Source organism: Gopherus flavomarginatus, chromosome 11, assembly GCF_025201925.1.
Source record: "Gopherus flavomarginatus isolate rGopFla2 chromosome 11, rGopFla2.mat.asm, whole genome shotgun sequence".
Lineage (NCBI taxonomy): Eukaryota > Metazoa > Chordata > Testudines > Testudinidae > Gopherus > Gopherus flavomarginatus.
The window spans coordinates 29,601,945-29,629,346 of NC_066627.1; positions in this window are offsets into that span (position 1 = coordinate 29,601,945).

The following is a 27,402-nucleotide window of genomic DNA, read 5'->3' on the forward strand; positions in this document are numbered from 1 at the left end:
TTGAACCAGACTTCAGGCTAGCTTGACAACTTTGTAATATTTTAAAAACTCGACACTCCAGCAGGAATGCTGTTATCTCCCCGCCCTGTCTCTTCCCCCCAAGGCCCTGCCCCTCCCCTGCCTCTTCCCCCAAGACCCTGCCCCCTGTTCACTTCTCTGCCCCTCATGTCCCCATCACTCGCTGCTTTTCCCCTATGCCCCACCCCACCCTGCCCGAGTTAGGAGGGACTCACCTGCTTCACCAGGGCTAGGAGCTGCAACGGCCAATGTAGGTTGGAGGCGGCCCTGGTTGAGTAGGCATTGGTGTGGGTGATGACCCAGCACCTCCCTGCTTTCCCTGTCCACAGTAACTGGACTTTGGGTGTCCAGTCAGTAGATCTGACTGGGCACTGTCCGGTCCCGTTTTTGACCGGACTTTCCAGTCAAAAACTGGACACCTGGCCATCCTCCTTCAGGCTCAATGGCATCACTTTAAACACAGTGACCACATGTATCAAAGTTGAAGGGTGCTCACTGGCAATTGCTTCATAGATGCAGATACTAAGTGACTTTGCATAGTTTGTCTCTATAACTTGAGGGAAAGCCTTATGGAATTTGCCTTTATGGTGCAGTGTTCTCCACCTTACTGTTGCTGCCAGTGCCTTATAAAATAAGTAGATAACTTCCAAATGAGACAGCTTTAGTCCCTTGTGGTTATAAGGTGGCAAGCTAAAATAGCAAGCACTGGATGGGAGCATTCTATAATTGACATGAGACTGGTCATTATATATTCCTCTATGGCCCTTATCTCCTTAACATGAACACCTCAAACACTAATTCTCCCCAACACTGGAGCTAGTTGGGAATTTTTTCGATGAACTTTTTGTCAGAAAATGCTGATGCATCAAAACTGAAACTGCGTGGGAACGTTCCTGGTTCACCCAAAGTTTTGTCAAGACTCCTCAGGTCCAGGATTGGGGAAGAAAGAGCTCCTGTTGGAGGGGTTTCACTTTGTATAAATAATTAAACGGTCATTGAGCTAGAGAGACTGATTCTATACCTCAAGGTTATAGGCATGCAGACTATAGTTCCTGCATTGAATCAGACAGAGTAGAGACTTGAACCCAAGCCAGTTACATCCTTCAGGACTACCCTAACCACCAGTCAATTGGCTATGTTTGCATGTGCAGTCTCTTTGAATTTACTTCTAAAGGTCTCCACAGTTCATCATAGATTCCAAAGTCAGAAGGGGACCACTGTGATTATCTAGTCCAGGGGCCGGCATCCTTTCAGAAGTGGTGTGCCAAGCCTTCATTTATTCACTTTAATTTAAGGTTTCGCGTGCCAGTAATACATTTTAACGTTTTTTAAAAGGTCTCTCTCTATAAGTCGATATATTATATAACTAAACTATTGTTGTATGTAAAGTAAACAAGGTTTTCAAAATGTTTAAGAAGCTTTATTTAAGATTAAATTTCAATGCTGATCTTATGCCACTGGCCCACTCAGCCTGCTGCCAGCCTGGGGTTCCATTCACCATTCAGGGGTCATGGCAGGGGCCTGGGGGGGGGTGCAGGGCTCAGGACAGAGGGCTCGGGGAGTGGGGGGTTCAGGGGTCAGGGCAAGGGGATGTGGACTGGAGTCATGGGGATGCTCCCAGCCCCTTGTCTTGAGTGGCTCATAACAGGGGGCTTAAGGGGATATGCCTTGATTCCACCGTTCTTCCCCAAGGCCCCGTCCCCGCCTCTTCTCTGAAGCAGTGAGCACGTTGTGGCTGTGGTTCCGGCTCTGCTTCCCCCCTCCCTCTCCAGGGCCATCAGCTGTTCAGCCACAGGGAGGGAGAGGAAGAGGGGCAGGAACCCAGCATGCTGGGGGAAGAGGCAGGGGAGGAGGGAGCTTGGCTGCCAGTAGAAGCTGCACTGCAGCAGCAGGTGGCAGGACCAAGCTTCTGCCCTCACAGGAGAGAGCAGTGGGTGGGGGGCAGAGAAGAGCAGGCTGGGCCGGGCAGGATTTTTAATGGCACGCTGAAGCCTGCCAGGGTCCTGGCCACTGGCCCAGCCCAGCCCGCTTTTTCTGAGAACTGGAGTCATAAACCAGTTTTTCTTTCTCTGTCAGCAGGAATGAAAGTGTACATATGTTCTATTGCAGTGTTTATGACTTTCTGCCTGGTCCTAGTGTGAGATCTTCTGTCTATGTATCCAAAACTTATCGTCTCCTGAGAATGTGAAAAACACTCAACTCTACTGGCAGTAAAGGTGTCAGAGCTGTGAATATGATTTCGAGAGGCAGGGCCCTTCTTCTGATGCCGATATTATGGACCCACTATAAAACAGATCGACAGAAGAAACGTATCCAACTAACATGGTAATCCTAGTAGGTTATTCCCATTAGAATTGGTGGTACACCCACCCCATGGCCACCTTTCCAGAATTGCCAATTTTTATTATCTGATACCATGTCACGATATTGGGGGGGGGGGCTTTAGAGGGGGAGGAAGGGGTTGTTTGTTTTTTATTGCCCAGTTCTTGGAATCATGCGATTACATAAGACTCTCAGGTTTCATGTTAAGTTTGTAGCCCTCTGTGGAGAAAAGCTTGAAAACATGAACTCTACAAACTCAAAAACCAAAAAGAAACCAAAATTTATTTTTAAATATCTCTTGACTAAATCTAGCACTTTATTTTTTGAGGCCTTACTCAAGATTTTTTGAACACTTGGGGTTGGCGTTAATGCCTCTCTACCGCATCAGTTAGGCGAAGGCACAGGAATAACTAGTAGGCATGTTTATAGTCTCTTACTTTGGGGTCAAGAGCTACACACAGGCTTTCTCCCACTCCCCTTCTTCCAGCTGATGCCTTCTTTCCTTTCTTAACCTATGGCTGCCTCTCCACATTCTTAGTTCCCTCTTCTTTTTAATGCAACTCCCCTCACCCAGAATCTTCAGATTCTCTCTTTCTGGCGGCCCTGACATATGACACTTTCATCAATAGGATAAGGCCCATATCTCTGACAACTAAATGCTACAGTGCTACTCCATTCAAATCTTGCATGTGGTAAAGTGCAACCAACTCTGGGATGTAACATCTTCAGTGGCATGAAAAGGAAACTACCAACGCAAGGATGAAAGTGCAAACATCTCATAGGTGATGTATCTGTCTTGTAATTTGCTTTTGGATACTTGGAAATGAAAGGTGTAAATCTTTACATGTGGTCTCTAAGTTTCACACAAAGCAAATTTTTGTGTGTGCAGAAGGTCAATCTTTATCAATGCAGAAAAATATAAAATAAAACCCTCAGAAGTACACACAATTGTGTTTACACCTTTTGTACTTGCAATTAAAAAAATATGGGTAATTAGATGTGCTAAGTAGCTATTTAGCCATGTCCATCACAGCAGTTGTGCATTTCATTATAAGCATGGCCCTAATCCTTCAAACAGTTATGTATATGCTTAATTTTGCTCATGTGGGACTACTCACAAGAATAAAGTTAAGCATATATAGCTGTCAGCAGGATCAGGGCCTGTGTATGTGCAATTGCTCACCTGTAAACTTGAAAATCTGGGCCTAAAATTTATAAAATAAGTGACTGTTCAAGTGTCAGAGTTTGACATCTCTAAGCCACTTCTTTAAGTAAGAGCGAAGGTTGCCAGAAGCAGACAATGAAAAACTATTAATAAAACAGTTGAAAAACACAGGCTAAAGCTCTTAGTCTACTGAATCTGCAGAGTCAACAATTGCAATCTGAGCTGAATTTTGTAGATTTCCTCCCCACACACACACACCCCTAAAAAGACACTGAGCCATTAACTCCCACTTTGGATCAAACAGGAGAATAGGCACAGGCAGACTTTTTCAGTCAGGATTCTCCACAACAGACCTCCTCTGTGTGATTAATGAAGTATTGAGGAAGAAGAATGCACAGAAGCTCACTCTGGGTAAAGCATGCACCACCTCGGAGAAAGCTTTTGAATGAAAGGAAATTGCACTGTATTAAGAGCTCTTGGGAGCCAAGGCAGAGACAAAAGTTACATTCAGTTCTCTATACATGAGATCTACTTTATAACATCACAACTTTAACTCAAAGAAGAGAGTGGTTGGGCTTGGGCAGGTTGCTTTCGAGACTCCATGGTTTGCTCAATGAATGCTTTTTCAAAGACATAGGCTTGTAAAGAAGTGCCTTGAATTTAAGCAAAATATAGTTGTCAAACCACCTCTGATGTTGAGAGACAGACAGGACTCAGAAGAGGAGTTAGTGGGGATCCATGGTGAGAGCAGGAAGTAAGAATGAGAATGTGCTAGATGAAGAGCGTGCTCTGCAGTTGTACAAAAGAGCTCAGTGGTCTCAGGAAAAATACAGACAGCTGCAGAGGTTGTATCTTAGATGGTCAGACACTTGTAAGGCAAGTGAAAGAAATCAATATGGAAAGAAGCCCCCAGTTATGGCAGAGGGCATTGTGAAGGGTAAGGCTCCATTTGGTGCAGAATTCCTTTCTGACAAAATAATGCCACAGACTTGATATTCCTATTGCTTCTCTGCTTGCACTAATAGTTCCCTTTTCCTCAAATTCCCAATCCACTACTGCTCACTAACATTGAAACTCCCAAGATGCCCTCTCTAGCTCTCTGTAAGACCATCCCTTCACCCAAAACTCCCTGATTCTCCTCGCAACTATTCCCTTAATAAAATAACATTCTACAATAATAACCCAAAAGACTAGTGTCATTGTGAGTTGTACAATGGCTGAGATTTTGTTTTGTTTTTTTACAAACAAGTTTGAGGATTTTTCCTCCTGAAAAAAAGGAACATTAACAACCTTTCTAATGTCTCTTGGCTAATAGGTATCTGAACTATCTTGTTCCACTACAAGCAAAGGATTTTTTTTTCCACTGGGGAAACTGAGCCTTATTTTGCACTGAAATAAACCTACTAATAAAATGAATAAGAAGTAGAATTTCTCTCCCAGAGAATCTGGGAAAAAATAGTGAAGGAAAATATGAGATATTATAAACTGAACTACAGGATCCCATAATGCAATACAGACAATACTAGGAAACAATCTAACTTTTCAGGGCACATGAGCATACCCCAGCTGAAACGTTAGTGAGTTTCTGTGGAGAACTGGTAACAATAAGAAAATATAAATGAAAGTCAGAAAGTAGAGTGTGATAGTTAATGAGATTTTTGCATAAAGTTATTCTATAACGGCAAAGTAACTATTATATTAAAAGTGGGTAGTGTTTGGGTTTGATAACAAGGAGTACCGGAGTTCAAATCCTGGCTCTGGCACAAAGTATGGACTTGGCCAAGTCATAAGAATAAATTAATTTGGGGTACCTCAGGTCTGGGTGCCCAGCTTGAAATCTCTCTTTTCCGGAAGAACAAAATACCCCCAGATCTGATTAAAGTTGTCTGTACTTAGCACCTCTGAAAATCAGACTGTAGGTGTTCCAAGTTACAAACCCAGAAATTGAAACACCCAAAATTACAGCCCACTACCGCAAATTTTAGCCTCATTCCCCTTCTTTGTAAGATGGGGATGATCATGCACGTCACAATTGTGGTGTGAGAGTCAGTTAGTGTTTGTAAAATGCTTTTAATTGGTAAAACACTATGTGACGGGTTGGATCACAGAAACCCCCTGGAAGCTGCCACCTGATGTGCCAAGACTACCTCTGTCAAGTATAATTCCCAATTCTGGACCTTAGCGTCCAAAATATGGGTACTAGCATGAATTCCCCTAAGCTTAATTACCAGCTTAGATCTGATAGGCTGCCACCAATCAGGACTTAGAGTAGAGCGCCTGATAGACTCTGGTCTCCCCCAAAAACCTTCCCTGGGGGTCCCAAGACCCAAATTCCTTGAGTCTCACAACAAAGGGAAATAAACCATTCCCTTCCCCCTCCCTTCTTCCTCCCAGATCCTTCCCGCCCTGGGAACACTAGGAGATCACCTGATTCAACTTCTTGAATCTCCACACTGAGAGGAGTGTTACCTTCCCCCTCACCCAGAGGCCGTACAGATTCAAGCTGCGTGAATCTAACACAAAGAGAAAATTTATCCTTCCCTTCTCCCCACCAATTCCCTTGAACCTTAACTAGGAGAAAAAAATCACACAGGTCTTAAAAGCAAAACTTTTAATAAAAAAGAAAGAAAAAAGTAAAAGGTTTATCTTTGCACTTTAGATGGTAAAAAGTTACAGGGTCTTTTAACTATAAACAATAGAAAGAAACTTTCTCCAGCAGAAACACAATTTAAGCTACTTCCAGCAAGTACACATATGCAAATGGAAAAAAAAAAACAAATTAAAAGACTATGACCTCCTTTTCTTACTTACAATTCTGAATAGATAAGAGACTGTAGCATGGAGATTGGCAGAAACCTGGTTGCACCTCTAGTCCCGTCCAGGACCCAGAGAGAACAAAGCCAAACCCAAAACCCACAAACAAAGGCTTCCCTCCACGAGATTTGAAAGTATTTTGTCTCCTGATTGGTCCTCTGGTCAGGTGTTTGCAGGTCACTGTTTGTTAACCCTTTATAGGTGAAAGAGACATTAACCCTTAGCTGTCTGTTTATGACAACCTCTGCTCCTGCCTTCCCTGCCAGCTCAGGACCCCAACACCCCACACTCCCATCTGCTCCAACAAAGACCCAGGGTGTGAATTACTTGCCCCAAAGCTGCAGGTTTACTTGAAAACAGCTCACAGAAGTGTTCCTGTCTCACTCAGATGCCCAACTCCCAATGGGGTCTAAACCCAAATAAATCCATTTTATCCTGTATAAAGCTTATGCAGGGTAAACTCATAAATTGTTCACCTTCTATAACACTGTTAGAGAGATATGCACAGTTGCTTGTTCCCCCAGGTATTAATATATACTGTGAGTGAATTAATAAGTAAAAAGTGATTTCATTAAATACAGAAAGTAGGATTTAAGTGGTTCCAAGTAGTAACAGACAGAACAAAGGAAGTCAGCAAGCAGAATAAAATAAAATGTGCAAATCTATGTCTAATCAAACTGAATACAGATAATCTCACCCTCAGAGATGCTTCAGTAAGTTTTTTCCTCAGACTGGACCCCTTCCACACCTGGGCACAATTTTTTCCCCTGGTACAGCTCTTGTTACAGCTAAGGTGGTAGCTAGGAGATTCTTCATGATGGCTTTCCTCTCCTCCTTCTGTTCCACCCCTTATATATCTTTTGCATAAGATGGGAATCCTTTGTCCCTCTGGGTTCCCACCCCTCCTCACTGGAAAAGCACCAGGTTAAAGATGGATTCCAGTTCAGATGACATGATCACTTGTCACTGTAAGACCCCAAGTCTTCATTCCTCCCAGCCTGACTCACAGGAAGGCCTGCCTGCAAACAGTCAGTCAACTGTCCTGGCTAACGGGAGTCATCAAGATTCCAAACCACCATTAACGGCCCACACTTTGCATAATTACAATAGGCCTCAGAGTTATATTTCATATTTCTAGTTTCAGATACAAGAGTGTTACCTTTATATAAATAGACTTATTAGCATATTTTTATAAAATCATATAGACTGTAATGTCACACACTAGAAGCACTAAATGTTAATAAATCAAAACACTGCAGCGAAATGTGCAAGATATGTTTGAGGGAAAAAGCTCTAGACATGAGAGAAAAGAGTTAAGAATTATGAAATTCAGTTGCCGAGATATGAACGGGCAGAACTTGACAGTGATGAAGAAAAAGGTGCTTCTCTGGAATATGTTGTATATGAAGCTGACATCAACAGAAAAGTAACAGACATGGTGCTTCATTAATAGATGGGGCATAAGAAAATAGAACCAATTCATAATAGGAGGAGGCTGTTATGTTAATTTAAAGGAAATATATGGGCCAAAGGTGTTAACATAACCTAGTCACTGTCCAATATTAAATAGTGTTAAACAAAGTCTATGGTTTGGTATATGGAGACCTCAGCCTCCTTAGTACCATGGCAAATACACCATTAAAAATCCTTTAAATCTTTTATTAAAGATACAGAAAAGAAGGGAAAACTGTTTAAGCTTTTGAAATGTAAAGTAGTAAGTAAGGCTATCATTTTAACAACATTTTTTGTTCCCTTTCCTTGTGGCTGGAGAGACGTTGAGAAGGAGCACCCTTTGTTTGACAGTCTTTTAGATGGTATCAAAGATGGTAAAAACTGACCTTTGGGGGAAAAAGAAAAGAAGTTGGTTGAAATGGGCTGGAGCTGTCAATTTTGCTGCAATCCCATTTCATCCCCGCTGGTGTTTGGGATTCAGATGGAGCCAGCAGAGGTGGTGATGTCATTTGGGTCCCTCTTTCTGGCTCAATCTGGTTACGACATTTTTGGGGATTAGGGTGACAAAAGCCTGGGCTTCCAAGAGACAGTGGGGGTGCAGCCATGATGGTGAAACTTGCTTCAGTAGCCTTTATCTGTTCTTTCTATATTTCCCACCACCACCACCAAGTTTCTTCAAGGACCCAAAGAAGGAGTGATGAGTAGAATAGCCCATCCCCCCTTATTTTGTTCTCCAATCAGACCTAGTAACTGTCACCGTGCCTCAGTGGGTCACAACCGAGAATACCAAATTCAGGACAAAACTGTTGAAAAATAGGGCAGATACACCTCAAAGCTGGTGGACATATTGGAGCATGAGCTTTTGTGGGTGAATACCCATTTTGTCGGATGCATGCATGTATTCACCCACAAAAACTCATGCTCCAATACGTCTGTTAGTCTATAAGGTACCACAGGACTCTTTGCTGCTTTTACAGATCCAGACTAACACGGCTACCCCTCTGATACTCAAAGCTGGTGGTTATTCTTCCATGAGATATACCAATCCAGCAACTAAAGTAAACTTATGTCTCACCACACTGGCTAACAAGAAGTCAGAAATGCACTCTCCTCAGGTATTCCAGTCCTTGTATCACCACCAAAACCACTAAACTTAATGGTGAGTGGTTATTTAAAACCAATTTCATAGAATCATGGAATATCAGGGTTGGAAGGGACCTCAGGAAGTCATCTAGTCAACCCCCTTGATCAAAGCAGGACCAAACCCTTACTAAATCATCCCAACCAGGGCTTTGTTAAGCCCGACCTTAAAAACCTTTAAGGAAGGAGATTCCACCACCGCCCTAGGTAACCCATTCCAGTGCTTTACCACCCTCCTAGTGAGAAAGTTTTTCCTAATATCCAACCCAAACCTCTCCCACTGCAACTTGAGACCATTACTCCTTATTCTGTCATCTAGTACCACTGAGAACAGTCTAGATCCATCCTCTTTGGAACTACCTTTCAGGTAGTTGAAAGCAGCTATCAAATCCCCCCTCGTTCTTCTCTTCTGCAGACTAAACAATCCCAGTTCCCTCAGCCTCTCCTCATAAGCCATGTGCTCCAGCCCCTTAATCATTTTTGTTGCGCTCCACTGGACTGTCTCCAATTTTTCCACGTCCTTCTTGTAGTGTGGGGCCCAAAACTGGACACAGTTCTCCAGATGAGGCCTCACCAATGTCGAATAGAGGGGAATGATCACATCCCTCGATTTCATCAACCAACGGGTTTTTCTGATCCCAAAGAACCAGCCACATACCCAGGTTAATATACAACTGAGATCTTACCCAATAATCACACAGTTGCCAATCCTTTAGTATCTAAACTCTAAAGGTTTATACAAAGAAAGAAAGAAAGAAAGAAAGAAAGAAAAAGAAAGAAAGATTAAAATGAGTTAAAGGAATCAAATACATACAGTAATTGCACAGTTCTTGGATCAAGCTTGTAGCCGTGATAGTATAAACTGCTGGCGTGTTAAGTCTCTGGTTGCTCCCAAATCATTGGGAGGTCCTCAGTCCCTTGGTTAAAATGCTCCCATTGGTATAAGTTCATAGTCCAGAGTTTGAGCGGCAAAGAGGCAAAATGGAGCTGTTTCCAGGGCCTTCTGAGGGAAACTCCGTGTTTCAAACAAAACCCTCCGCACAGCTTGTGGAAAAATACAGGTAACAAGATGCAGTTTAGTGTCACATGGTCTTGTCACATGCTCTTACATGCTCAGCTGAGTCATAGCAGGGGCCACCACTCACACTCTAGTTAGAACATTCACATGAAAGTCCATCCGGTGTGGATGGGTGTCTTCCATTGTCCATTGTGAGTTAAGTGTTCCTTCATGGGCCATTCAACTTGAACAGTTCCTTCAAGATGTGCAGGCTAAATACCTTGTGGCTGTTACCCAGAAACAAACACCTTTGAAATACAGGTATAGAGCCAATACTCACAACTTCAAATACTAAAATGATGCATGCATACAAATAGGATAATCATATTCAGCAAATCATAACCTTTCCATAGACACCTTACTTGACATACTTAGTACAAGATTTGGTGCAATTAAATAATAGTGGTAGCAACAATGATCTACATGGTCATATTTTAATCAGATAATGACATGTCGACACATCAGTTTTGGTTCATTAATTTCCAGTTCTATATCTGTTTTTACTTAGCATGATTTCAACATAGTCCTCGAAGTAGTTCATCGTAGTCCCTTTGTTTGGACTAATTAAGTATCTTTGTCTAGGTATTTTGCACTTGCTTATAAAATTCATTACTGAAAGCAATTTGACTTACAATAACCAAGAATAGCAAACGTTAATGGAAAGTAACATTTTACAAACTTTTATATACTTTCTACAATTTAGCTGAAAATTAAAGTAAATATGTAGGCCCAGTTATCACCAGAGGGCTGATATTTGCTTAACCCTTTGCAAATGGAGTACTGAGGACTTCAAAATATTTAATAACCTACAGTAAGAGAAAAGTGGATACTCAGAGTCAAGAATCAGAGGTTCAATTCCTCACCTCTGCCACTGAGTCAAATTCTAAGTACTGGCAAATCTTTTGCTAGTTAACACAGCTATAAAACGGGGGGTAATATTACAACAAATCTGTGGCTTATAACAGCTATTGCAATCCCATTCAACAGCTTTGAGGACCATATTGTGCTGAGTTTATTTATCATTGTGCACCAGGGATTGTATGCAACTCTAGAGGGGAGAATTACCACAACTCCTCCAGAAAACAAAACCTGTGAACACATTAAATACTAGAACATGGTGTACAGTTTGTAAACACCTGCAGAGAGATACCACCCCGAGGAAGCTTGCATGTATTGGTTCAAATCAGATTTTCCAAAGACCCTGCAGATAATGGAAGGAGTTTTGATATAAAAAGCTTGTTTCAAACTGAATCAGGGCCTTCTTTCTGATCCAGCACATCAACAGGACCTTCTGTCCAAGGGGAGCCATCACCCTTATGGAAGGCCTGGAAAGACTTTGGCCTACTAGCAACCCGTAAGATTAATGGGTGACTTCTGGTACCTTTAGAGTGTGTTTAAATCTGTTTATTGTTTTTATATGTTTTCTCTGGAATGCTTTTACCTTAAGAATAAATGTGCTTGCTTAGGAAGAGCTGTGTGGTAACTTGTAACTGGCGGCACTATACTGTTCGAAGCCCTTTGAGAGAAAGCAAGGCACAGCTGCTCGCCTTACAGCAGACTGGCTTGCTCGAGATATTACAGTGTAAGGCAGGGAGCTAGGCAGCCATAAAACCCCCAGTCAGAAGACAGTGAGACAAGGGTCCCTACACAAAGTTAGGTGACAGCAGGAGTCTCAAGACCTGACTGGGCATTTTTGGAGCAGACCACACAGGGTTGGATAAAGGTGCAGTTAACCCTTTAAGTGTGACATGGCTACCTCAGGCTATATGGATGTGAGGTTAATGCTGCATGCCGTGGAAATTCCAAAGTGCCAGTGGGACCAGGACATGGATCTTCCTGTTCTACTAGAGCCAGAAAAGATGCCACATTAGCTGTTGGTAGCATCAAGCCTCTGATGCATAAGTTAAGCAGTTCTGAGTCCATCCAGTGGGGGGACATTTTGTCACAATTTAAATACCTCACAGGATGTTGAGAGGCTTTTTTCAGCAACGTTTGCAAATACATTGTTTCCCTCGAATGAAAGGCGCTATAGAAGCACCAAGTATTGAATACTACATGAGAGATACTGCACATGCCTGAAATGATTACTTGCCTTCTACCCTTTTTTCCCCTTTCTCCTTCATTTTATTAGTCCAACCTGCAGGTGAGTTAATAGGGGCATGTAGTTATACAACCTAATTACATCTGCTGTCATCAGGTGATAACTTTGTTAGCAAGTTCTCAGAGGCTGAGAATTGGTCCATTGATTTTCTTTCCCTACCGTAACTTAAGCACCCTGAGCCCAAGAATGTACCATTGCAAACTGTCAATGAGTTTTGTGCAGAATAAACAACTGAGAGGCACTTTTTCATGTGTTCAATGGGTGTGGATGTAAGGAATCTGCAAGCAAAAATTTCACAGTTGCAAACATAACCTGGTGGCATATATACAGTGCCGTGGCATTATAGCCAACTCCCAACTTCCAAATCATGTCAATTTGCAAAAGCCATGAGATTGTCCTAAAAATCATAATTTTTAAAACTACTACATTGTTGTGGGGTGGGGGTTCCTCATTCCTGGCTTTTGAGACTTTAAGTGTCATATTTATAAGCCTTTCCCTGCAACTCTGCAGACCAGAAACTTTTTTAAATGAAAGTCAAGATTCTCACCTAATCCAGTGACTCTAAGAGCTGGAGCTTTAAGGAACATTGGAAGTCCTGTTACATAATCACAAGAGACAGCAACACCTACTACTTATCCACAAATACAGAGTGCAGGGGCCTCTTTATACGCTTAGGCCTTGTCTACACTGGCAAGTTTCTGTGCAGTAAAGCAGCTTTCTGCAGTGTAACTCCCGAGGTGTACACACTGCCAGCCCACTTAGTGCACAGAAACTGCACAGCTGCAGCACTGTTAAAAAAAACACCCTGAAAGGCATACAGCTTTCTGTGCTGGGGCTAGAGCGCCGCGGTGCCATTGTAGACACCCTGGTCAATTACAATGCTGTGATTGGCCTCCAGGAGGTATCCCACAATGCCTGTTCTCACCTCCACGGTCATCAATTTGAACTCTACTGCCCTGCCCTCAGGTGACCAACCGTGAGCCACACTCTTTAAATTCTTTGGGAATTTTAAAAGTCCTCTTCCTGTTTGCTTGCTGAAGCATGCAGTGCTCTCAATGCATCTTTCCAGGTGACCATACATGTTCCATGCACCAAGTGATCCTCAGCTTGGAGCGATGCCGAGCTGCTTGACTTCATCAGCATATGGGGAGAGGAGGATGTTCAGTCTCAGCTGCGCTCCAGCTGTAGGACAGACTTCACAATGCATGATAGAAAGGGGCCATGACCGGGACACACTGCAGTGCAGGGTCAAAGTGAAGGAGCTGCAGACCACCTACTGCAAGGCATGGGAGGCAGATCGCTGCTCCAGTGCTGCACCCACAAGCTGCCGGTTCTACAATGAGCTGGACGCGATACTCGGTGGCTACCCCATCTCTACTGTGAAGGCCACTATAGATATTTTGGTGGCTTGCATGCCAATCAAGGGTGGACCGAGCCAGGACAAGGAAATCTTGGATGAGGAGGGGGAGGGGGAGGGAGACCCAGAGGCAGAGGATGACTCAGAGGTCAGAGATGCATGCAGCCAGGAGCTCTTCTCTACCCTGGAGGAGGCTTACCAGTCACAGCTATTGGATCTTGGCGAAGAGCAAACAGGAGAGTAGGCTCCTGGTAAGTGGCTTTGTTTCTGGGAATTGCTGAAGTGAGTTGTTGGGGGCAGGAGGGTTGCAGAAAGCAGACTTGTGTCTGCATGATGCACGTACCACCACATGCCTAGTCTGAGCAGTGGAACGGGATGTTCCTCACTTCACGGGAATCTGCCTCAGAGATCTCCACGAAACTCTCATGGAGATACTGGGCAATTCGCTGCTGCAGGTTCTTTGGCAGAGCTGCTTTGTTTCTTTCCCCATTAAGGATAACTTTCCTGCACCACTCTGCCGTCACTGGCGAGGGTACCATTGCTGCACACAGAGGAGCCACATAAGGGCCAGAACGGAAGACACAGTCTTGGAGAAGACCCTCCCTTGATTCCCTGCTCACCCTCAGCTGCAAGATATCTTCCATAATGAACACAGCCTGTGGAAAATGGGGGGACAGTAATGATTATAAGTCCACCCCCTACAGTGCTGGCTCCCCACAAGAGCCACATGCCCTGTGTACAGTACGGTCCTGGAACACTGATTTCCCCTGCCCCTGCGGCTACTCACCATTTGGGGGGGCTTGTAGCTCATGTGACCTTGCCTGGAGTCAGCCAGTTAGCAACAAGTATGTGAATCGTGGCTGTGTTTTAAATGACTGAATCAGTGGTCTGTGTGTTGCAAACAATACTGCTTTTGTAAAATGCTGCAGTTTGGCTTCACAGATATGACCTTTGGAGCCCAGCCTCTTTGTTATCACTGGCTGAACAGCTGCGCAGAATTAGAAAGTGGCCATGAAGAACTAAAGAGGACTTTCTGCGTGATGTCATGGTGCTCTCCATGGCCGAAAAACAAGAATTGAAGGAGTAGCGGGACAGCGAGAAGAGGGACCAAAAGGAGAACGTGACATGTCAGAATGAAGCCATGGAGCAGCTCTTAAATGTTATGGACATGCTCCAGGCACTACTGGCACTGCAAACCGAGCAGCTCCACACCCACCCTCCTCTGCAGCCGCTGTTGCAAAACTCTTTCCCATGTGTCCCCCAGACACTGCCAACACACTCTTATCAACCTCCTGGATCCAGTCTGTACCCGCTGCATTCCACTCCTGCCCTGTCACAGTCCAGCCCTGGGGACTCCCAGTACCCACTGCACTCAACACCCGTCCCTCTGCAGTTTAGCCCTGCTGAAGTACAATACTCACTGCACTATACTCCAAAGGACAAGGTTGCATATGATACCTGGACATACACAAATCTTTAACCATCCCAAGTCCTCACCTCCTCCAGGGACCCTCCCTTCCCCCATCCCCCACAGTGATGATGTATTTTTTGTAGTTTTTTAATAAAAGAATTGTTTTGATTTAAAAGCAATCTTTATTCCATTAATAGAAAGCAAACAGTCCTGCAAAGCAAGAGGCAATTTTCTTAAACCTTCATAGTGCAGCATCTGCACTAATCACAAACATCTCCTAGCATTACAAGCACTGCACTCCCAAGCATAGCAACAAATATTAGTGGATTTCAGCTGCAAATTGCTGCCTCAAGGCATCCCTGATCCTTATGGCCCCATGCTGCACCCCTCTAATAGCCCTGGCCCCACGCTGCACCCCTCTAATAGCCCTGGCCACAGTGTAATCGCCACTCTTGTCCAGCAACAAAGCAGGTCTCATTCTAATGTCCCTGCCCCGCAGGGCTGGGATGAGCTCATCATACAGTCCCATGAAAGTGGCTTTCCTCATCCAAAAGTTCTGCAGTTCGTCATCCCAGACATGCATCACGATGTGATCCCACCACTCAGTGCTTGTTTCCCGAGCCCAAAAGCAGCTTCACTGTGGTCAGCACCTCCGTGAATGCCACAAGCAATCTTGTGTCATAGCTATTATGTATGGTGAGATCAATGTCGAACTCCTCTTTCCTTTGTAGTTTAAGGAATAACTCCACTTCCACTCATGACATGTTACTGAGAGCAAGCAACATATTGGTCAACAGTGTGGGATCCATTCCTGCAGACTGAAGAGGTGGAGCACGCAGTACACAAACCATTGAAAGATGGCACCAAATGCAGACGGAAGCATGGGGATTGCTGGGATGCGAAGCAATGCATCATGGGGCACTGAGACAGGACGCAGAATGCCCCACAATCCCCTCCGCCTTCCCACAACTCTTAGCAGCAGAAGAGGAAGAGATGTTCTGTGGGATAGCTGCCCAGAGTGCATCGCTCTGAATACTGCTGCAAGTGCTGCTATTGCTCAGGCAGCTGACAGTGTGAACACATTACAGCAGTTTCTCTTCAGTGCTCTCTGAGCGGTGCTGTAACTGTCGGTGATGTAACTCTGCCAGTGTAGACATACCCTTAGAAAATGTGGCTCTTGAAATGTGAATAGACATCAGGGTCAGCTATTGAACAAGGGGTGGTGCCCAAAAGGAATGAGTGATTTTGTTGTCTCTTTGTTCATCTAGGGTCTGTGGTGGGAAATCAAAATAAATATGGATCCAAACTCAATTGGTGGGGAAGTAGATGCAATTCTGGGTTGGAAATTAGCTTATAGTCTTCGAGAAACACAACTGAACAGCTTCTGTGCTGCTCATTGTACACGGTGCATATCGGGGAAAAAGTCTGCCCCCAGGAACCTGGGACTTGACTTTTGAGAGTCTGGCATTCCAGTAGAATGTCAGTACTTGTCCTTATATGCAACGTTGTTGTGGCCGTGTTGGTCCCAGGATATTAGAGAGACAAGGTGGGTGAGGTCATATCTTTTATTGGATCAACTTCTGTTGGTGAGAGAGACCAACTTTTGAGCATGCAGCTTTCGAGACCTGAAGAAGAGCTCTGTAAGCTCAAAAGCTGGTCTCTCTCACCAACAGAAGTTGGTCTAATAAAAGATCTGACCTCTCCCACCTTGTCTCTCTAGGTACTTGTACTTGAAAGATGGCATTCTGAAGCCACACAAAGGCTGTAGAGAACCGGTGGAGATCAGGTTAATTTCCTGACTTGGTTGTAGTGTATTGCCTAGATCCACATAAATAATTGAGAAACACAGGAAAACACAAGACAGTGTAGGGGCTAAGGGCCACCCTCATGCTTCAGTACCAGAGACAGGAATAGACCCCTTGGTTTAAGGTTAACGCTTCATCTATATCTGTCTAATCCAGTGCAACTTGCCTTTTTAGCACTACATTCCTTGAATTGTAGCCCCATGACTCAGGTGAACTGGACTCTCTTTGAGCTTTTTTTCCCCAGGAGCAATGGGTCTGTAAATAAATGAAGATTATTTCTATTGTACAGTCCAATTCTTTTAAGCCTCTGAAAGGGCTTTTAAAGGAAGTGGCCTGAAATCTATATTAAAGTGAACAAACAAAAGTTAAAAAAACCCACCTAAATCCCTCAAGGCTGCCAAAGGATCTTCGCCCCACTTACTTCATGTTGTGAGATCCCTGCAACTCGTGCCAGGTTGGGACTTTAACATAGCAGTCATGTATTGGAGTTCTGGGCTACAGAAGTGCTTTTTGCACCAGAAAGAAGAATCTGAGGGGGGTGGAAGATGAAATTTGGCTACCAAAGAACAGTAGAAAATATGAAGAAAATAAAATGTAAGGCTGTCTGTGTAAATAGTTCAGGATGTTAAGAAAGTATTCTGTGAAAGATGTCTGTGTATATACAGTAGAACCTTAGAGTTATGAACACCACAGTTATGAACTGACCGCTCAACCACACACACCTCATTTGGAACCAGAAGTACACAATCAGACAGCAGCAGAGATGCACACAAGAATCCAATATATTCTTGTAACATCATTCTGGAGAAGACAGCTATGGAAGCAGTCATTCAGGGTATCATTATTGTGTAGAAAACAAAATGTGCTGGTACAGGTCTGAAATGTTACTCTTGGAAGTATTTGCTTTCAACAGTCAGTTAAGATTGAGGTAATGACCACTGCAATGTGAACACATTAAATGCTAGAACATGGTGTGCAATTTGTAGCAAACCATCTATTACATTAATATCACTTTTTCTCTTTGCAGTTTGTTCCTAAACAAACAGCATTTCTGCACTTTTCAATAGCTAGTCTATAACAACACATTTCAGCCTATTTTAAACTGTTTGGCAACATTGCCTGGCAGATAGGACCAACAGAGCAGGATCCAGGTGCAGTCTCCAACACTTGCTTTGATCTGCTATGTGATGTTGGGTAAGTCCCATGCCTTCGTTTCCCCACTCCTGGAGGATAAAGACTCTTTCCCTATTTTAAAAAACACTGAAGTCTGTGGCTGAGCATGCTATACTAAAGCTAAATATTATATAGAACAGTGATACTCAGCCCTCAGTGGTTCAGCAACCAAATTAGCGATCAACATTACTCAAAAGAGCCACAGTAGCGTGAATTCACTGATTCATTTACTCTTTATATAGATTATATATTATTCTCACAGCAAAATGATTGGCTAAGGATTGTTATTTTATCAACTACAATTGGTTAATAGCATAGTAAAAGCAGCCTGATTGGTTAACATTGAATAATTATTATAATTAATTTCTTAATAATTAAATAACATGGTGTTTTAATATGTGCTGTAAAGCGCTGCAGGAAACACATTAAAAAGCCACTTTTGGCTCATGAGCCTGAATATCACTGATATAGAGGGCTGCCCTGACTGGTCAATGACCTTTATGTTCTCACCTTGACAGCCATCCCTGCTCAAGCAGAAATAGAACATGAAAGGGACATTATTGGGCTTAGACGATGTACTATCTTAGTCTCTATGATAGTATGGACAGATTCTGGCTGCAGCATGTAGTGTGCTTGTTTGAGGACTGGTGGTATTGACTCTGTCAGGTGCCAGCTAGAATCTGGCACTCTAAATGATTGTTTTTATACTGTTTTAATTGTACTTCATTGTATAAATACTGAAAAAGAAAAAAGGAAACAACTATAGGGGCTGGTCTACACTACAAGGGAAAATCAATCTTAGATACGCAACTTCAGCTACGTGAATAACGTAGCTGAAGTCGAAGAATCTAAGATCGAATTACTCACTGTCCTCACGGCCTGGGATCGATGTCCATGGCTCCCCCTGTCGATTCCGCAACTCCGTTCAGGTTGGTGGAGTTACGGAATCGATATAAGCACGTTTGGGGATCGATATATTGCGTCTAGATGAGACGCGATATATTGATCCCCGAGCAATCGATTGCTACCCTCCGATACAGCGGGTAGTGAAGATGTACCCTAGGATGCATATTACATCCCTGAGCATGGGATCAGTACATCGGAGAGCACTCCTGATAGATAGCTTTATTCCTGAAACCTCTGATTCCTCAGTTAGAGAAGAGTACAAATTAAACAGTAGGAGGTGGATAATGGACAGCACATTCCTGCAGACCGATCAAGTCTTTCATATGCCCAGTGACGGGAGGTGATAACAATAGCAACGTGGCTACTGCAGCTATTGATTCCATAGGGACTTGCTCAAGTCTGGCCCTACATGCAAGTGCATGGGAGAGAAAGTGCAAGGAGCCCTCCTCACCTTGAACCCTGGTGCCATGGGGGGAGTACTCTGGGAGTACTTGCAGGTCTCTGAGCTCAAGAACTGATCTGCATGAGCTCTGCCGCTAGCCGCTATAGAGGCATGGACTGTGGCTTTAAATCACACCTGAACCCCTGAGCTCCTCTGAGTCCTTTCAGGTTGGTTTTACTGTCTGCCTAGTCAAAGTTGTAGAATCAATAGAGCTGTGCAGGAGCAAGCTGCATTCTCTTCTGCCTCATACATCACTGGCTTAGCTGTCAGCTGGGTTCTGCTCCCAGAATTTCATTTTTTTCCCCAGTTGATAGAAGGCTGCTCTTGGTGGATGGACATAGAAGCTCACATCCATTACAGCAACTAAATTGACACCATGTCAGCTAAAATGGAGCCTCTGTTTTATTGTTGGTGAAGGTTAATGATGATGTATTAAGCAGAACAAGCACAGCTTGATTTTTCAGGTGCTGAGACATTTGCAAGCCCTTGTCAGTCAGAAAAAAAATCTTACTTTGATCTTGGACTGAGCTTACCCTGGCTGTGCTTTTCACAGAGCGAGTGTGAGGCTGTAGCTCCACCAAGCACAACTGTAAGCTTTAGTATACCACGTGAAAGAGCCACAGCATCACACCTCAAACAGGCAGAGCCGCAGGAAGAGAATGTGCTTAAATGATGACGGTTTGCAGAGAGTAATTAACACCTAGGCAGAGGAGTGAATACATGAGAGCTTCTGCATGGGAAGGAATGATCTAGATGAGATTAACTTAACATGTATAGCACCAGTTCATAACACAATAAGGAACTAACTAAAATCATGGTATGGCCAGGCTACCAGCTCTCATTTGCAGTGGACCTGTCAATCATCTGGCAACTAGTTTTCTGCCTTTCTGTGTTGAAGGCCGGAGTACAGTTGGGAGGGGGTTAGATAATGTGTGTAATACTTCTTAGAAAGCAGACAGTTCCCTCCCTACTTGTTTTTTAAACCAAGGTTTTTAAAGTTGTTTCCCACTCCTAGGTCTGCAGCTGCTGTTTTAAATGGTGGATAGTGGCTTAGAGGGGCAGCAATGGAAACTATGCCTGGGGGCAGGGAAAATGAGGAGAAATCTCTCTATGAATATGTCTCCACGGGAAGACAAATTGTGTTCTTAATGAACTAGAGTTAGGCAACTTGGGTTTGAATAGCTGGGAAGACACAGCAAATTGTCCTTTAACTCAGGTCAGCAGCTTGAGTTAAAGCCTTTGGTGAGCCAGGGGTTGATGCTAAACTGATTTAAAAGCCAAATTGCTGTGTCTTCCCAGCTATTTTAACCCAAGTTAGCTAACCTGAGTTACGAACACATCTGTTTTTGCAGTGAATAGATTCCCAATACATAAATCAGGATGGTGGGGGAACAGGAGTTGTTTGGGAGGTGCAGCGGTGGAACAGATGTGGGGAGCAGAGGCTGCTGGTGTAGGGGAGGACAATCCCCATGTAAAACTGGATTTTAGGGTGTAATGCAGTCAGAGTCCCTTCTTTGACTGAGTCCAGGCCAAGATTTAGGAAGACTCAAAGCTAGAGGGGTGGCTAGGGAAAAGGCCTTCTCATGTCCAGTAACCATACTTAGGAGTCCTTTTCGTATTAATTACAATTGATTCCTGTCTTCAGTCTAGCAAGAAGGTTATAGGTGATTGGGAAAGAGCTGATGGGACTGTGATACTAGCATTAAAAGCTATTTGTCTCAATAGAAAACAGAAATAGCCAAAGATTTAACAAAGTCACATGTCCCAGTAGCTTGAAACTGATTATTTTGTTTTCTGTGTACTGCTCCTTTAAACTTCCAACATCTCTGCCTGTCTACACACTGCAGCCCTTTTGACCTCTGCGTTGCTTGCAGCCTGCTACAGAGGAGATGCACACATTGTGCCCTCCTAGAGAGATACTCGTTCTGTTGCTATTGTACATCCCTTGCTTTAAAATGAGTGTTTCAGACAGTAAGTATGTGGCTGCTCTGTGTATGGGAAAACATATCATTAATCACCATTTGCCTTGTAGTGCCAATAGCCGACATGAAACCATAGCTGAGGGGCCAGCTTTCCTATTTTCTGAGATTTATAACAGAGCTGTGGAAACTTGCTTTGGGAAGAAACAAGGTGTCTGCTCAGGAGGGATTTTTATTTTAGAAAACTGGAACAGAATCTGCCCAGTCGGCTTGGGAATTCTAAATATAACCCTCTTCTCCTCTTTATGCTCACAAAAGGCAAAATGGACTTCATTTAAAAAAGAAAAAAAGTTGCAGGCCTCTTTCTTTTGATTCATATGGCAGGTAAGGTGAGCCATGTCCAGATAAGGGACAAACATGCCAGGATTTGAGTGCAAATAAGGGAACATGGCATTCCACGGACAAAACTAACATGAAATTCAACAGGCTTTCACAGTCCTTGTTCATGTGGAGTTTCCTTGTGCCCCAGTTTTCCCCTGTGTCTATGAGGAGAATGACATAACCTTAGTCCCAGATTTGGACCTTAGCGTCCAAAATATGGGGGTTAGCATGAAAACCTCCAAGCTTAGTTACCAGCTTGGACCTGGTACTTGCTGCAACCACCCAAAAAATTAGAGTGTTTTGGGGCACTCTGGTCCCCCTGAAAAACCTTCCCTGGGGACCCCAAGACCCAAATCCCTTGAGTCTCACAACAAAGGGAAATACTCCTTTTTCCCTCCCCCCTCCAGGTGCTCCTGGAGAGATACACAGACACAAGCTCTGTGAAACTACACAGAGGGACTCCCCCTCTCTGTTTCCAATCCTGGAAACAAATAGTACTTTCCTATTCCCCCAGAGGGAATGCAAAATCAGGCTAGCAAATCCAACACACAGATCTCCCCGATTTCTTCCTCCCACCAATTCCCTGGTGAGTACAGACTCAATTTCCCTGAAGTAAAGAAAAACTCCAACAGGTCTTAAAAGAAAGCTTTATATAAAAAGAAAGAAAAATACAAATGGTCTCTCTGTATTAAGATGATACAATACAGGGTCGATTGCTTAAAAGAATATTGAATAAACAGCCTTATTCAAAAAGAATACAAATCAAAGCACTCCAGCACTTATATTCATGTAAATACCAAAGAAAAGAAACCATATAACTTACTATCTGATCTCTTTGTCCTTACACTTAGAAACAGAAGATTAGAAAGTAGAACTACTTCTCCAAAGCTCAGAGAAAGCAGGCAGGCGACAAAAGACTCAGACACACAATTCCCTCCACCCAAAGTTGAAAAAATCCGGTTTCCTGATGGGTCCTCTGGTCAGGTGCTTCAGGTGAAAGAGACATTAACCCTTAGCTATCTGTTTATGACACGCCCCCCAAATTGCAGACAGTGGGGAAGCTCACTGGCGGCGATTTCCTTCTAGAACTTGAAAATAAACAGATTAATACAACACATACACCTTTACATATACTCCTAAGTATATAACTAACAGACTTCTACATTTTAAGAACACTTTTTAACTACTGAATTATGGGAAACTCTCATGGGAGAGTGCATCAGCTACTTTGTTAGAAGCTCCTGTGATGTGTTGAATTTCAAAATCAAAATCTTGGAGAGCTAAACTCCAACGAAGAAGTTTCTTGTTGTTCCCCTTGGCAGTATGAAGCCACTTTAGTGCAGCATGGTCAGTTTGTAGTTGGAACCGCCGTCCCCAAACATATGGGCGTAGCTTTTCCAGGGCGTACACAATGGCATAGCATTCCTTTTCACTGACTGACCAGTGACTTTCCCTCTCAGACAGTTTCTTGCTGAGAAACACGACAGGATGGAAGTTGTGATCTGTTGCTTCCTGCATGAGCACTGCTCCTATACCACGCTCAGATGCATCTGTGGTTACTAGGAATGGCTTGTCAAAGTCCTGGGGCCCTGAGCACAGGGTCCGACATGAGCGTTGCCTTAAGTTGGGTAAAGGCCTTTTGACACTCATCAGTCCACTTAACTGCATTTGGCTGGGTCTTTTTGGTCAGGTTCGGTCAAGTGGGGCAGCGATTTGGCTGTAGTGGGGTACAAATCGCCTGTAGTATCCGGCCAAGCCTAAGAAGGATTGGACCTGCTTCTTGGACCGTGGGACAGGCCACTTTTGGATAGCATCCACCTTGGCCTGTAGGGGGTTTATGGTTCCTCGACCCACCTGGTGCCCCAGGTAAGTCACTCTGTTTTGGCCTATTTGACACTTTTTGGCCTTAACAGTTAGTCCTGCCTGCCTGATGCGCTCAAAGACCTTTTCCAGGTGTAGTAGGTGTTCGGGCCAGGAGTCTGAAAAAATGGCCACATAATCGAGGTAGGCAACTGCAAATTCTTCCAGTCCAGCTAGTAGACCATCTACCAGCCTCTGGAAGGTGGCGGGTGCATTTCGAAGGCCGAAAGGAAGGACATTGAATTCATACACCCCCGCATGGGTGACGAATGCTGACCTCTCCTTGGCAGGTTCATCTAGCGGTACTTGCCAGTACCCCTTGGTTAAGTCTATTGTAGAGAGGAACTGGGCACGTCCCAACTTCTCCAATAGCTCATCGGTACGTGGCATTGGATAGTTGTCCGGACGAGTTACAGCATTTAGCTTACGGTAGTTCACGCAAAAGCGTATTTCCCCATCTGGTTTGGGTACCAGAACCACTGGAGATGCCCATGCACTGGTAGATGAGCGGATTATACCCATCTGTAGCATGTTCTGGATCTCCCGTTCTATAGCAGCTTGGGCATGAGGAGACACTCGGTAGGGTGGGGTTCTGATTGGGTGAGCATTACCTGTATCAATGGAGTGGTATGCCCGTTCAGTCCGTCCTGGGGTGGCTGAGAACAATGGGGCGAAGCTAGTGCACAGCTCCTTGATTTGTTGCCGCTGCAGACGTTCCAGGGTGGTTGAGAGGTTCACCTCTTCCACGCCACCGTCTTTTTTTCCCGTCGTAGTAGACACCGTCAGGCCACTCAGCATCATCTCCCTGGACTGTAAACTGACAAACCTGTAAGTCTCTGGGATAAAAAGGCTTGAGAGAATTAACATGGTACACTTTAGGCTTTAGTGAGGAATTGGGAAATGCTATGAGGTAGTTTACAGCTCCCAGGCGCTCTTGGACCGTGAATGGCCCTTCCCATGATGCTTCCATCTTATGGGCCTGTTGTGCCTTCAAGACCATAACCTGGTCTCCTACCTTGAAGGACCGATCTCTGGCATGTCTGTCATACCAGGCCTTTTGCTCTTCTTGAGCATCCTTTAGGTTCTCTTTAGCAAGGGCTAAAGAGTGTCGGAGGGTGCTTTGTAGGTTGCTTACAAAGTCCAGAATGTTAGTTCCTGGAGAAGGCGTAAACCCCTCCCATTGCTGCTTCACCAACTGTAATGGCCCCTTAACCTCGTGACCATACACAAGTTCAAATGGTGAAAACCCTAAACTGGGATGTGGTACAGCCCTGTACGCAAACAGCAACTGCTGCAACACTAGGTCCCAATTATTGGAGAATTCGTTGATGAATTTTCGTATCATGGCCCCCAAAGTTCCATTGAACCTTTCCACCAGGCCATTGGTTTGATGGTGGTACGGGGTGGCAACCAAGTGATTCACCCCATGAGTTTCCCACAGTTTTTCCATGGTCCCTGCCAGGAAATTAGACCCTGAATCTGTAAGGATGTCAGAGGGCCAACCTACCCTGGCAAAGATGTCTGTTAGGGCCAGGCACACAGTGTTAGCCCTGGTGTTGCCTAGAGCTACTGCTTCTGGCCATCGGGTAGCAAAGTCCACTAAAGTCAGTACGTACTGCTTTCCTCTGGGCGTCTTTTTTGGGAAAGGGCCCAGAATATCCACAGCTACTCGCTGAAATGGGACCTCAATTATGGGGAGTGGCTGGAGAGGGGCCTTGACCTGGTCTTGAGGCTTTCCCACTCTTTGGCATACCTCACAAGACCGGACATACTTGGCAACGTCCTTGCCCATCCCCTCCCAGTGGAAGGACTTCCCCAACCGGTCTTTGGTTCTGTTCACCCCAGCATGGCCACTGGGATGATCATGGGCTAAGCTTAAGAGCTTCCCCCGGTACTTAGTTGGAACCACCAACTGTTTTTGCGGCTGCCATTCTTCCCGGTGTCCACCAGAAAGAATTTCCTTGTATAAAAGTCCTTGGTTTATAACAAACCGGGATCGATTAGAAGAGCTGAGAGGCGGTGGGGTGCTCCGTGCCGCCGCCCAAGCTTTCTGAAGGCTGTCATCTGCTTCCTGCTCAGTCTGGAACTGTTCCCTTGAGGCTGGGGTCACCAGTTCTTCCTCAGACTGTGGACTTGGGCTTGGTCCCTCTGGAAGCGATGTAGGTGATGGGGTTGTTTCCGTTGCTGGTGTACCGCTCTCCGCTGGTGCACCTGAGGCTATTTCAGGCTCTGGCTGAGCCTTTTGGGTATGGCTGTCTTGTGCTTCTGCCAGTTCTGGCTCGCTGGCGCCCTCTGGCGTTGAGTTTGAAGATGTGGTTGCACTTGCTGGGGCTGGTTGCTGTTCCAGTTCCGGGCCTGGGACTGGAGATGCTGTGGCTGTTTCAGTGGTTGGCATGGAATCTGGATCCACTACCTCTGTCTGGGTCTCTGGTAACACAGACGGGGCGTCTGTGGACGGCTCAGGAACAGGAATGGGTCTGGAAGCTTGCCTGGTTTGGCTACGTGTAACCATTCCCACTCTCTTGGCCCGCCTCACCTGGTTGGCCAAGTCTTCCCCCAGTAGCATGGGGATAGGATAATTGTCATAGACTGCAAAAGTCCACATTCCTGACCAGCCTTTGTACTGGACAGGCAGTTGAGCTGTAGGCAAGTCTACAGCTTGTGACATGAAGGGGTAAATTGTAACTTTGGCCTTTGGGTTGATGAATTTGGGGTCAACGAAGGATTGGTGGATAGCTGACACTTGTGCCCCCGTGTCTCTCCACGCAGTAACCTTCTTTCCGCCCACTCTCAAATTTTCCCTTCGCTCCAAGGGTATTTGAGAGGCATCCGGGCCTGGGGATCTTTGGTGTGATGGTGGTGTAATGAATTGCACTCGCATGGTGTTCTTGGGACACTTGGCCTTGATATGTCCCAGTTCATTACACTTAAAGCATCTTCCATCTGATGGGTCACTGGGCCGAGGTGAGTTACTGGAGACTGGTGAGGTTGAAGGGTAGGGTATCTGTGGCTTTACTTGGGTGGTATGTGGGGTCTTTGGCTGTCCTCGGTTGTAGGGTTTATGGTCTGTGTGCCCCCTGGGGTAATCGTTCCCCTTGACAGTAGCTTTCTTGCTTTCTGCCAGTTCCATCCATTTGGCTCCAATCTCCCCCGCCTCAGCGATATCTTTGGGATTTCCATCTAGTATGTACCGTGTGATGTCTTCAGGAACACCATCCAAGAACTGCTCCATTTGTATTAGGAGGTTCAGTTCTTCCAAGGTTTGAATGTTGTTTCCTGTTATCCAGGCCTCATAGTTTTTTGCAATGTAGTAGGCGTGTTTGGGAAATGACACCTCTGGTTTCCACTTTTGGGTTCTGAAGCGCCGAAGGGCATGATCTGGGGTTATCCCCATTCTGTATCTGGCCTTGGTTTGAAAAAGTTTATAGTCATTCATTTGCAGCTTAGGCATTTCAGCTGCCACCTCTGCTAAAGGTCCACTGAGCTGTGACCTCAATTCTACCATGTACTGGTCTTCGGGGATGTTGTACCCAAGACAGGCTCTTTCAAAATTTTCCAAGAAGGCCTCGGTGTCATCACCTGCCTTGTAGGTGGGAAATTTCCTGTGCTGTGGAGCAATATTTGGCGCCGGGTTGTTAGGGTTGGCTGGCACAGGCAGCCCAGCTTTTGCCAAGTCCAGTTCATGTTTTCTCTGTTTTTCCTTCTCTTCATTCTCTTTTTGTTGTTTTTCCATTTCTTTTTGTTGTTTTTCCATTTCTCGGTGGTGGGCCGCCTCCTCTTCTTCTTGCTTCCTTCTGTGGGCCAACTCTTCTTCTGCTTGTTTCCTTCGGTAGGCTACCTCTTCTTCTTCTAGTTTTCTCTTGTGTGCTGCCTCTTGGGCTGCCTGTTCTCTTTGGAAGGCTGCCAGTTTCATGCTTTCTTCCTTTTCTTTCATCTCCATCTGTCGCCTGTGTTCAGCTTCTTTGATTTGTTCTTCAGCCTCAATTTTTGCCTTAGAAGTCATGGTTCCTGTTTTCTTGTGTTGGGGTGCCCTCCGGTGTTTATCTTCTGAACTGCAGGTTCTGTTGCCTCCTGAAGTC